General features: G+C 43.9%; 1 long non-coding RNA gene across 1 annotated transcript in view; it reads right to left on the reverse strand.

The window, feature by feature from the left end:
- Positions 1–516, reverse strand: part of LOC138625196 (uncharacterized) — a 177,488-nt gene extending 176,972 nt beyond the window's left edge. Inside the window, exon 1 of the long non-coding RNA XR_011311220.1 lies at positions 484–516. This is a non-coding gene — a long non-coding RNA (uncharacterized lncRNA). The remainder of the gene's footprint in view (positions 1–483) is intronic.
- Positions 517–13,233: the final 12,717 nt, after the last annotated feature.

Genomic DNA, 13,233 nt, shown 5'->3' on the forward strand with positions numbered 1-13,233 from the left:
TGGGGGCAAGTTGGATAAAGAGTGTGCATGGGTCAAGTGTAACCTGAGGTTATTGGGAGCTTAAGAGGGTGAAACCTTTTTGGCTGTAACTTACAGGTACAGAGAAACCCTGTGGAAACATTTGGGTCATTATAATTTAGGTTGGGAGGTTCCCTTCGTGTGTTATCTGTTTTAAACGACTCTGTAAAAAAGCTCCTGTAGGAGTTATCTTCAGCAAGAACATCTTTACATATTTGTGTATATGTTTATATATATATATATATATAGCCACTTTGTTAAAAATTCATTTCAATTACGTTTTATTTATATATATTATTTCATGGCAATTAACACATTAACGTCCTTACAGCAGAACTTTACAGCATTATACAGAGAAACCCAACAATTCAACAATTCCTACATAAGCTAGGAGGGAAAAACTCCTCTTTAAGGGAGAAAAACCTCCAACAGAGGGAAGAAAAACTCCCTTTAACAGGAAGAAACCTCCGACAGAACCAGGATCAGAGGTGGGCAGAGCATCTCTTAACAGAACCAGACTCAGAGGTGGGTGGAGCATCTGTTAACAGAACCAGTATCAGAGGTGGGCAGAGCATCTCTTAACAGAACCAGACTCAGAGGTGGGTGGAGCATCTGTTAACAGAACCAGTATCAGAGGTGGGCGGAGCATCTGTTAACAGAACCAGACTCAGAGGTGGGCGGAGCATCTGTTATCAGAACCAGGATCAGAGGTGGGCAGAACATCTGTGAACAGAACCAGACTCAGAGGTGGGCGGAGCATCTGTTAACAGGACCAGGCTCAGAGGTGGAGAACATCTGCCTCGACCGGTTGGAGGTGAGGGGAGAGCAGAGATAGAAAAGGACAGCACAGAGATCCAAAACGTGAACTGGTGGTGGGCTGACAATCCCAGAGCAGAAACTTGCAGCTCCATGGCCGGAGACATCTGCAAAAGAAAGAACAGAAACTACGTGAGCGAGGGAACTGAATGGAGAGGCAACAAAACAATAAGCAGAAACTATTGGAGAGAAAAAGCATGAAGTTAATGAGATGTGATGGTGAGATAAGAGTGTATAGCAACTGAAAGAGTGAGAGGAAAGAAGCTCTGTGCATTAGAAGGTCCCCCAGCAGCCTTGGCCTATAACAGCATAACTAAGGGTTGGTTCAAGGCCACCTGAGACAGATATAACTACAAGTTTTATTGAAAAGGAAACAGGAGGAAGGTACAACCCTAATGAGGAGGTAGGTAGGTAGGTAGGTAGGTAGGTAGGTAGGTAGGTAGGTAGGTAGGTAGGTAGGTAGGTAGGTAGGTAGTTTATTAATCCCCGAGGGGAAATTTTTTTCGCTACAGCAGCATACAGATGCAATAAGATAATAATATAAATAATAGAATAAAATAATAGAATAGAATAGAATAGAATAGAATAGAATAGAATAGAATAGAATAGAATAGAATAATAGAAAAGCAATAAAATAGCAGTAAATAGCAGTAAAAAATATAAAATGCACAGTATATACAGTACAGTATATATCTATATATATTATACAAACCAAGAAACACAGTCAACAGTGTTATTGTTGTGTGATGGATTTTGCCAGAGGTGAGTTATTGTACAGTCTTATTGCAGTGGGCAGGAATGATCTCCTGTATCTGTCCTTGTGACAGCAGAGCTGGAGGAGTCTTTTGGAGAAAGTCCTCCTCTGTCCCTGCAGCAGGTGGTGGAGAGGGTGGACAGGATTATCCAATATGGATAATAGTTTGTTCAGCGTCCTCCTCTCCACCACCTTTTCCAGGCTGTCCAGTTTACAGCCAATGATGGAGCCGGCCTTCTTAACCAGTTTGTTAAGTCTGTTGGTGTCACCGGCTCCAATGCTGCTACCCAGCAGACCACAGTGAAGTACAAAGCACTGGCCACAACAGACTGGTAGAACATCTCCAACATCTCGCTGCACACATTGAAGGATCGAAGTTTCCTCAAGAAAAAGTGTCGACTCATCCCCTTCTTGTAGACAGCGTTGATGTTGGTCTTCCAGTTCAGTCTGTTGTCATGGAGACACCAGGTACTTGTACTCCTCAACCATGTCCACCTCCTCTCCCAGAACTCTCAGCAGTTGTGGAGCCGTCGTCTTCCTCCTGAAGTCGACCACCATCTCTCTGGTCTTGGCCACGTTCAGGAGCAGGTGATTTCTTCCCGCCCACTCCACAAAGTCCTCCACTACTGCCCTGTACTCGTCCTCCCGTCCATCCCTTATACACCCAACCACTGCAGAGTCATCAGAGAACTTCTGCAGATGGCAGGACTCTGAGTTGTACTGGAAGTCAGTTGTGTATAAGGTGAACAGGAAGGGAGACAGAACAGTTCCCTGAGGAGCTCCAGTACCACTGACCACCGTATCAGACAGCACACTGCCCAGACGGACAAACTGTGGTCTGCCTGTCAGGTAGTCAGTGATCCAGGAGACGGTGGACGTGTCCACCCCCTCCACCCGCAGCTTCTCACTCAGCAGCAGTGGTTGGATGGTGTTAAATGCACTGGAGAAATCAAAGAAAGTGATTCTCACAGAGTCACCGGTTCCATCCAGGTGAGACTGAGCTCGTTGCAGCAGGTAGATGATGGCGTCGTCCACTCCCACACGAGGCTGGTACGCAAATTGCAGAGGGTCCAGAGAAGATTTCACCAGCGGCCTGAGGTGGGCCAAGACCAGCCTCTCCAGCACCTTCATCACATGAGATGTGAGGGCAACCGGTCAGTAGTCGTTGAGGCCGGATGGAGTCGTCTTCTTAGGGACTGGAACCAGGCAGGATGTCTTCCACAGCACCGGGACTTCCTCCTGCTTCAGGCTCAGGTTGAAGAGGTGTTGTAGGACCTCAGCCAGCTGGACGGCGCCGGTCTTCAGGACCCCGGGGCTGATGCCGTAAGGCCCTGCAAGCCTTGCGCTGATGGAGTCTCTCCAGCTGTCTCCTAACCTGGCCAGTCGTCACAGAGAGGGGGATGGGGGGGGTCAAGGTGTCGATGGAGGAAGAGCCCTTTGAGATTGGGGGCTCTATGCAGCTCACCAGGGGGCGCAGAGGGGGGAGGGGGAGGCAGCAGAAGTGTTTGGGAGGTGTGAGGTGTAGAGGAGACAGATGAGGGTGGTGAACTAAACCTGTTGAAGAAACAGTTTAGCTCATTGGACCTCTCCAGGTTCCCCCTGGTTGTTCCTCTCCAGGTTCCCCCTGGTTGTTCTGATTGTTCCTCTCCAGGTTCCCCCTGGTTGTTCTGATTGTTCCTCTCCAGGTTCCCCCTGGTTGTTCCTCTCCAGGTTCCCCCTGGTTGTTCCTCTCTAGGTTCCCCCTGGTTGTCTCTCTCTCCCCTTGAACCCAGTAATCTCCTTCATACCGGTCCACACCTCCCTCACGTTGTTCTGCTGGAGTTTGGCCTCCAGCTTCCTCCTGTAGGAGTCCTTGCACTCCCTGAGCTTCTCCTTCAGGTGGCGCTGCACTCTCCTGAGCTCCTCCCTGTCCCCAGACCTGAAGGCTGCTTTCTTCTGATTAAGAAGCACCTTCAGGTCACTGGTGATCCACGGCTTATTGTTGGGGAAGCAGTGTACAGTCCGGGATGGTACGGTGGTGTGTTCACAGAATTTGATGTATTCTGTGAAACAGTCCGTCATGCTGTTGATGTCCTCCCCATGTGGTCCACACAGCACATTCCAGTCCGTGGACTCAAAGCAGTCCTGCAGGGCATCTTTAGCCTCCTGTGTCCACCTCCTCACAGTCCTGGTGGACACAGGCTGCCTCTGCACCAGGGGGACATACTTGGGAGTCAGCAGGACCAGGTCTGATCTACCAAGGGGGGGAAGGGCAGTAGTACTGTATGCATCCATGGCATTAGCATACAGTAAGTCCAGAGTTTTATTGTTTCGTGTGGGGCAGTTCACATACTGGTGCAAAGTTGGCAGTACTTTATCCAGACTGGTTAAAGTCTCCAGTAACTGCCAAAAATGCACCGGGATGCTTAGTCTGCAGTTTAGACACAGTGGAGTAGATGGTGTCCACTGCTGCCTCTACGTCAGCTGATGGAGGAATGTAAACAACGATAACAATGGCGGACGAGAACTCCCTCGGCAAATAATAAGGGCGCATCCCCACGGCTAGCAGTTCAATGTCCGGGCTACGTTCCTTCACAAAACGTTCCTTCACACACACGTGGTCGGGATTGCACCACCTCTCGTTCACATAGACTGCAATCCCTCCACCTTTCTTCTTGCCGCTCCGAACAACGTCTCTGTCCGCCCGAACAGTCCTGAAGCCGGGTACGGCCGCGCTGTGGTCCAGGAAATGTGAGTGCAGCCATGTCTCGGTGAAACACATGATGCTGCACTCCCGGTACTCCCTCTGGGTCTTTACCAGCACGCCGAGCTCGTCCGTCTTGTTGGCCAACGACCTCACGTTCCCCATTAAGATCTCCGGTACCGCTGGTTTGTATTTCCTCCTTTCCGCCTTCAGCTTAGCTCCAGCTCTGCAACCCCGCCGTCTTCTCCGAAGTTCAACGGGGATCTCAGGCCTCGCTCCGGGCAGCAGCAGTAGGGGCTGACTCAGCGCGATCAGCTGATCATGCGAGTAAACAATAACAGTGCCCCCAACCAGAAACGTGGAAAAATTACGGTCCATTGTCTGACTGTTAACTTAACACACGAGAGAAAGAAAAAAACAACTCCGAAGAGGAGAAAGGCTTAAAAAATACTAATAACAAACACACTCAGGGGGGAGCTGCTGTAACAGGCTGCCGCTAGCGCGGCGCCATCTTACATTAAGTAAGTGTTAAAAATGTTGTCACTTGATCAAAATCAGACCCAGAGTTACGCATGCCTTTATGAGCAGTGGTCCGGATGCGTCTGCGATGATTGGCGCACCTGAAACTTGAGCAGACAACTCACATTAAAGTTGGTGGCAAATTATTGGGTAACAAAAAGAAGTAGCAGGGACCCAAAGCTGGCGAGTAGGAGTGGTGGTTAGCGACGATTGTGTTCTTGTGGGCGAGAAACGTGTGCGTTTTCAACACGCTGTGAACGGGTGCATTGTCAAGTGCCATCACGTCACAGTTCAGGTCATTTGCACTGAATGTTGAGTGTGCAGCGGAGTGCGTACAGGGAAGGTTTAAGCTGCCCCCCTTCTTGAAACACACAGAGACCAGAGGACAGAAACTAGCGTGAACGTCAACGCTTACAAGACGCGGCAGAGACTCTCCATCTGAGCTGAAAAGAAATTAGTGCTCATAAATCAGGTAAATCAAATATATATGTAGTATTGTTGGCTGGACCGCAACAGCAGAGCCAGAACTATAAAGCAAATATCTGAGTGAGTGAGAGATCAAAGTTACACTGCTGGTCGGCTGAATGCCGTGACTTCCATTTCAAATTAAAAGCCCTCCAGTTTCACAGGTTTTTACCTCGAATTGTGTTTCTTTTAGGAGCTGCAGGGGTCCTAATCAAAGAGGAAACACTGGATATTTGAACACTTTATTTGACATATTTGCCGTGCTACACCAACCACCGCGAGTACATTCTCAAACTATGGGACACACTGTATGTTCTGAACAGTTTTTTTCACATGAAATTAACACAAGTTAAAAGCTTTTTTCTTAATGAAATGGAAATAAAGAGTTCTGAGCCGGCTCCTGAGGTCAACAAGTAGTTTGAACATTTTCTGGAACTCGAGCCTTCGAGCTGCATTGATTGCTTTGTGTTTTTGTGTAAAGGCACATTTCCCCACTACGGTCGTTATAGGATTAGCCAATGAAGTTTTTACCTCAAATTCTACTTCTAAGTTCAGGTGTACTATTTCTTTAAGTGATCCGAAACACAATGAGAAATGCAGAGGAAGCCAAAACCAGATGGGAGGACGGCGATTCAGACAGAGGAATGAGAGACGAGGAGAGAAGAGTGAATGATGAGAGGAGGACGAGCAGACGTCTGAGGACCACCGTGTCTGCCCACCATGTCGTCTTCCCCCCTTTTCCCTCATCTGTCTGTCTCACTCCCTCCTGTTTTATTACAATTTCTGCTCTTCTCCAATGTTTTTCTCTGTCGTCTTCTGCTGTTATTTCTGACCCTTCCCTCTCCTCCGCTCCGTATGTTTCTTTCTCTCCTTTTTCTGTCACACGCTTTCATTCACTTCTCTGTTTCTACAGCTGTCTCTTTGCAGCTTCACAGCTTTGCACTTGTTCTCTGTTACTGTCTTGTCTGTTTCTCGATCTCTCATTTAATTCTGCTTGTGTCACTGAACTTTATCAGCCTGAAGCACAACATATGAGTATATAGTTGCGCATATTTTGTGGTAAAACAGTCATTCTGAAATGTTAAAGTGTCTAATTTCTAAGATTTCCTGCTGATGTGGTACTTGTGCACATTAACAATTCAGGTCTTCTTGTGTTTCATTACAAATTTGAAATGCACAAACATGCCTTAAGCAGCTAGCTCCTGCCTCCTGACTTTTTCTTATTCTTCATCCTTTTAATGCTTTTCTCTCACTTCCCTCTGATCTTCCTCCAATTACTTCTCTACTTCTTCTAAATTTGCTGCCAGTGTGTCTGCCTTCTACTTTAGCCGCCATTCTGCTCCGTCGCCAGATTCATAAGCTGATAGAGAGTTCACAGAGGTTGCCAGACCAGAGGAATATACCCCCACACACCAACACCAATTAAAGCCCGCAAACCTCCACATGACAACTAAATAAAAGCTATTAAGAAAAGGTTTTGCACGAGGGGCTTACAACACTCCCATGGGTATGTTTTTGTGTGCCCATTTTGCAGCATGCCAAACAATGTCTGGAGTCATTAAGGTTGGCGCATGCAGACAAACGAGCAATTAAAGCAGTTATAAACACAACCGCAGAGAAAAGAAAAAAATTAAGAAACAAAAGTTGCCCTCTTTAGCCTCACTCTGTTTCTGTGTGAAACTCAACACACTTTGATCAAAAAGTACAATCACTGCCTTGCAGATGTATTTCTCCACCAACCATTCAAGTTGCACATCCATATCTGTCCACAATCATTTAATGTAGTAAAGACTTTGAGGAAATCCTTTTGTGTGTTCAGAGGCATGCCCAAAAAAGGTTTTAAAATCACATTGCCATTGTGACCTGAAGGACTGGAGGGTCAGGTGCTGCTCAGCCCTCACTTGAACCCGGGAACCCAAGACCAGCCTCAAGTCAACAGCAGAGAAGTGTAAAGCAAAGTAAGTAAGGATGTACAGGGACGTGGCTTCAAGTCAAATTATACAAATTATTTATTTAAACTGCACTCAGTATTCAAAACGGCATCAACAATCAGGCAATTTTAAGATACAAACAAATTTTTAAAAAAATGTAGGCTATTGTCTTAAACATGCTGATTATAGCACTTGGCGTTAAAACAGTGTTAATTAACCCTATTAAAAAAAGAAGGAAAAAGATGATCAATGAGGCTGGTTAACGGTTGAGCGTTTTCCCCCACTTCACCACATGTGCAACCACCTCCACGCACACACACATACACACACACACACACCGCAGTGCTGCGCACTCTTCTCATGCAATACACCGCAAACTAATTACCCCCCCCTCCCCCCCCAACAACTCCCCCAGGTCACTGCTTAACAAAGAAAGCACAGAAGCAGCATTAAAATCTCTTAAACAGTGGAATGCAGTGGATTCATCTAATGTGACAATGTCATACAGTGGAGAAATACAATTTCAGATTGTGATGCTAAAAGTGTTTAACAATTAGAAAAAAACCCAATAAAATATAAGTTATGGAGAAAAAACAGTCGCGATTAAAAGCCGAAGGCAAAACAGCAAACTTTCCTCTGGTCTGGTCATTGGTGTAGAAGCCACAGTGCCGACGGGATCTTTTCTGTCTCCCACAATGGCCACTCAATTTAACGAAGGGGCTGTTGTTACCTCTCAGAGGGATTATTCACACTTCCTACTTTCCGTTGGCTGGTTAACGTTTTGGGGACTCCTGGTGCAACTCTGATAACTGAAACACACACACTGATCTCCGGAGTGACAGCTCTACCTGTCAATGATCAGATGGGTATTTAAAGGGAGCCCAGAGATCCCAATTACGCGCCTACCTGTCGGCATGTTCCTTATATGGAAAGGCAGGTAAGCGCGGGGAGGGAGTGATACCGGGGGGAGTGGACGGCCAAGGAAAATGACAGCCTAAATAAGTGGGAGCTACATTGATACTGCTACACCACAATGAAGAAGATTGCATAACTTTAAGGTAGTAACTTAAATGCAGAACAAGGCATAATTTTAACTCAAACCATTAGCTTTCCTTAACTAAGTGTTGTTGTTTTTCTTTGTCTAAATGTGTTTGCGGTTTGGATTTATATAGTCTTATGGGTTGGAGGATGTATTGGAAGGTTTGTCCAAGTTGACACATCATATAATGCTGCACAACATGGCCGAGGGTTCCAACATTCTAATGCATAAATCTTGAGCATATCAATTATTGTGACGGTATCACGGCAAAACATGACATAGCCACGCAAGTTGCAAGTTTTCCTTGTAGTGAACAAAAATAAAAGCCACTGCATGCGTAGAGCGATGTGATTTACAGGAAAATAAAACATCTAGCTAAAACATGTTGGGGTAAAAAAAAGCACATGATTGGGAGTTAGGAAACAAAAACCTTTTTGTCCTGCGTGGCTATCTGTGATTAAAGCCTCTAAGCCACCCCTCTGGCCTCCTAATACTGTGAAAAAATGTCCTTTGTTGCCTCTGTTGTGGGACCTTGGTCACATGACCGTGCATCCCATGACATGTAGGTGCACGTAAGTTTCACGCTTTCAAAATGTGTAACTTTGATGCCTAGACTGCCCAAAGCGTGGCTATTTCCCGTTTTGCTGAAGTGGACCACCGTGTCCATTTCACGCTTTGCCGTGATACTGGGTTGATTATTTGTATTTATATCGGCCATTTCTTCTCTCCTATTCTATAGAAAGAAGTGTTCAACATGGATTTTTAGTAGTACTATTGTGCAAGAGTTCTTGAGTCTTATTGAGTTTGATGGTAGATCTGGTCATGACCAGAGAAGAGGCAGACTTAACATTGCAATCATTAAAGCAAGGTAAAACGAGGCAAGTCTGCCAGTTACCAACAACTGGTTTCTCTCAAGCATCCTGTTATTATTTCTCCCGCAGGCCGAAAGATGATTCAGAATGTAATGATTGGATAATTGCAGGGCTATGTGTTTGAATGTAAAAAAACATGAAAGCATTTCCAAAGCCATTTTTTTCCATGTTAGTTTTGCTTGCCCTGCGCTTTAGTTCCTGATCCTTAAAGCCCAATTTTGAGAACTCGTAGTCCCAAATTCCATTATTTGTTTCGAAGAAGAAATCTCTGAGAAGCTGTCTGTAAAAGTGCAATAACTTTGTCATATGACAACTCATGCGGCCCACTACCTCAGGTCCCCTTTATATTCTTTATGATCGTTTTGTAGGAGAGGTGTTGGGTAGAAAACTTGGAACAATCATGGACAGATTATTTTAGTCTGACTTTTAAAAAATTTATGAAAAAGAACAATACAAAGTTTTAATAAGGGAAAACAAATGATTTACTGTTCATGAAATTGTTTTTATAATAAGAGGAGAAAACACATTTTTTTTAAACCTATTTAAATCAAAATAAAGAATGACAAAAGAATATCTGATAAACTAAAAGCGACAGTAAAAATATTTTGTTTAGGGTAACCTTTTGCTCTGCAGGTAAAATAACACCGGCACTGCGGTAAGGGGCTCTATAGACGCTAGTTTCCATTCATCCCGAGTGCCTGGCTCGCTGAAACACCAGCACTGCCTCCAATTATTTGTAAAAGAAGGCCCGGGAGTCAGAGGTTTACGGCTATTTCTTACTGAATCAAAAGGAAACCCGTTGTTTTTTCAGATGCGCCCAGGACGTCTGATCTCTTTTCCCACACTAACCCACCGTGTTTAGACTGAGGAGTCCTGACGTGAAAGTCACCGCAGGCCACAAATTCTCCTGGACAAGAAGAATGAAAGATCCTCCCATTGGGCTGCCAATAATATCCACATTAAAAAGATATGTGGGCTAAAAGCTGCACTTAACAAACTTTTTTAGTTCTTTCAGTGATTCCTTCTGACTGAAATGCTAAAGATTTACTTTTTCACTTCATTTTTTTTGTTTCCAGACCTCCTCCAAAGCCAGTAGTCCACTCTGATATGTAAATGTGATACTGCAACTGTGATAGGTGTGGATATATTTCCCAAATTATTAGAGTGATTTCAAAATACGCTGTTGTCTCGCTGAAACCTCAAATCTCAGTTTTCCCCTGTGAAACCACTGTCCCCGACTGCTCCCTCACAACTACATGCTGTATTAATTTTCAGCAAATACACGTGTATCTCAGAATTTACTGCTACCTGTGAATGTGGATTGTGATATTTACTCATCACATTTGTAGAATTGCCTATGTTTTTGTACTGGGTTTTACTATGTATGCCATTCAGGAGGGCTGCCTTATCTTGCAATAACAATGTAAGCTAATGAAAGTAATTTGCAGATCCACGCACTGATTTAGATTTCCTCCAAAATTTCATATTTTTCCACTGCCCTATGCTAAACCCTTCCACCAAGTTCCCTGAAAATCGAGCCAGTAGTTTTTTCACAATCCTGTTGGCAGACCAACAAATGCATTGAAAACATAGCCTCCTCTGCCGAGGTACCAAAACAGGATTCAAGGGGACTTTTTAGATCTGCCGGGAAGTCTTGTCATTTATAAATAATGATTAAAGAAATGTATTTTTCTTCTTCTCCTTTCCTCTGTATGAAGCTCGAATTAGATCTGCACTGATAAAACAGCATTACTGATACAGTCTACCAGACAAATAGTATATCAGTATTGGTGTTTGTGTTGGTCAGTAAAAAGAAATTGCTGAACAAAAATACAGAACTAGTTTGAAGGTCCTTCAGAAACAGTGTCATCATATCATCACTTTGTCCACTGATAGATAGATTTTTACACTGTTAAATTTAGTACTGAATGTATTTGGATTACAATTCTTAAACTGCTTGTTGGATGGTTTATCTACTTGAGAAAAAACACTCCCCTGACACCTTTCCAGCAGGATTAGAGTTGGTTACATCATCCACGAATTTGTAAAATTTCAAGACATTTTAAAGTTTGAATTTCTCTCGTCAAATCCCATTTTCACTCTTTATTTAACTATTACTCTCACACGTCATCTAAAATATTGAGTGCAGCACGATTAATGTCTGAAAAGTGCCCCATGATTCCCATATTTAAACAATATCGCCTCCTTTCTATTCTCTATGGTGGTCAGTTCTTGACTCAGCTTTGGAGTGTAACTATAGATAAGTTTGATTTCTTATGTGGTCCTCCAGCAAACTATAATAACTGGTTGAATGTATCATGACCCTTAAAGTCTTAAACAGTTACATCAGTATCTGTTTAAAAACAAATCCAGTACCTGCTCACAAAGGTCAGCAGTGTGGACAGTCTGAAAATATGACAGACACTCAACAAAACTGCAGTCGCAGCCGTCATCAGCCCTGCTGTCGGCGGCCATTTTGGAATGAATACCTTTCTTCCTTTACTTCCACTTTCACATTGGACCACTTTGACCTCTGGACCTCCAGCTATGTGAGAGTGACTAGGGGCTGGTTTGGGTCATCTGACCCTTCATTAGTGCCACTGCCACTGGTACTAATGAAGACTGTACTGCATCAGCTGACCTCAGAGTTGGACACATGCGCATTCCTCTCACAGAAATGAGCAAACCCCTCACTGTGTACTCAGCGGGAAACCAAAGGTTACTACAGTACATTTCATTAGGTAAGTATTTTCATTTGTGCAAAATACTAAAACACTTCTTATGATATACAGACATCTATCTGATTGGTCAGTTATACATTAATACAAAGGTTTCACACCTTCCAAACACAACAGTAGTGGTCTGTGGATTGATACTAAAATATATCAATACTTTCAATCCCAAAAAAAACATCCCAAAAAATCTACATCTGAGCTGAGTAATTTAGGATAAATGTGTATTCAATCACCAACAGGGAAAGTAACTGCACTGTCAGCAGAATCACTTGATAAGAGCGACTTCTTGGGAGGACAGTGAGGTACTGTGGCAATACCACAAACCTCGTTTAAATAAATGAAGATGAATCAGTGCAGAATATGATGAAGAAGAAGAGGATGAGAAAGGTGCAGCTATAGGCCACGACAGACTTCACTCGCTGAGTCCTTTTAGCAGTGACAGGAACCATCCAGGTACAGAGAGAGTGTGTGTAGCTACTGCACGTTTATCACTGGAACTGACTGTGGGAAAGTGATTCTCTTCTGTCAACGCTTCAGTTTGTGGGTTGATTTTCAAACAAAGGGACTTCCCCACACTCTGAAAATCATTGAGTGCTATTTCGTTGAAAAAGATACAAATAAATAAACCAGCTAAACTAATAAATATGGTTATGAAGTAAGAAATGAAATAAATAAATACTACAATAAATAGCTTTCAGGGCAGTAAGTAAGATTTGTGACCCTGAGACCACATTATTTCCACATTATTAAGTACAGTTCTGACTCATTTACATATCTATAATGGATTTTTTTGTTTTGTTTTGTTTTTTTCATTTCACTTCAACACAGTATTTTAAAACAGGAAACCACTGTGTGTTCCTCTCTTCTTCTGCAGAAGTTATAGTGTGTTTTGAGGGCTGCATACATACCTAAAGCTAAATAAGATTTGGCATAAATTGCAGTGGAACACTCACAAGAAGCCTTGACACATGACATGGATACAGCCGACTCATTATTTCCCTTCTCTGGGTACATTCGATCTTTTGTACAAAGTATTAGTTTCATATTAGAATTGGCAATTTACTTGTTATTGGATTGGAATGGAAATCGGTGCTCTCGCACATCACTACACAACAGGAGGGTTACATGTGCGGAGGAGTTCCCGGCAGAGGGCGTGGTGAGGCCATGGCCGTGTGTTTCTAAAACCATCAAGCCGTAGAATTTGTCTCCAGACCCGTTGGCTCGAATTACTGAAATACTCAGAGAATCTGAGGCATGGGGTGAAACCCCTCCGCAATACTGCACCCTTTGTGTTGCTGCCTCAGGCCCTCGAGCAGGTGGAACAGCTGAGAGGAGAGCAGCAGAGGGCAACTGCTGCCTTCACCATCATCATCAGATCATTTAAGACATTTATACAGAAAT

The sequence above is a fragment of the Brachyistius frenatus genome, unplaced genomic scaffold, assembly GCF_029030835.1.
Source record: "Brachyistius frenatus isolate BFR_SWC_R1_liver_20210118 unplaced genomic scaffold, ASM2903083v1 Contig_60, whole genome shotgun sequence".
Lineage (NCBI taxonomy): Eukaryota > Metazoa > Chordata > Actinopteri > Embiotocidae > Brachyistius > Brachyistius frenatus.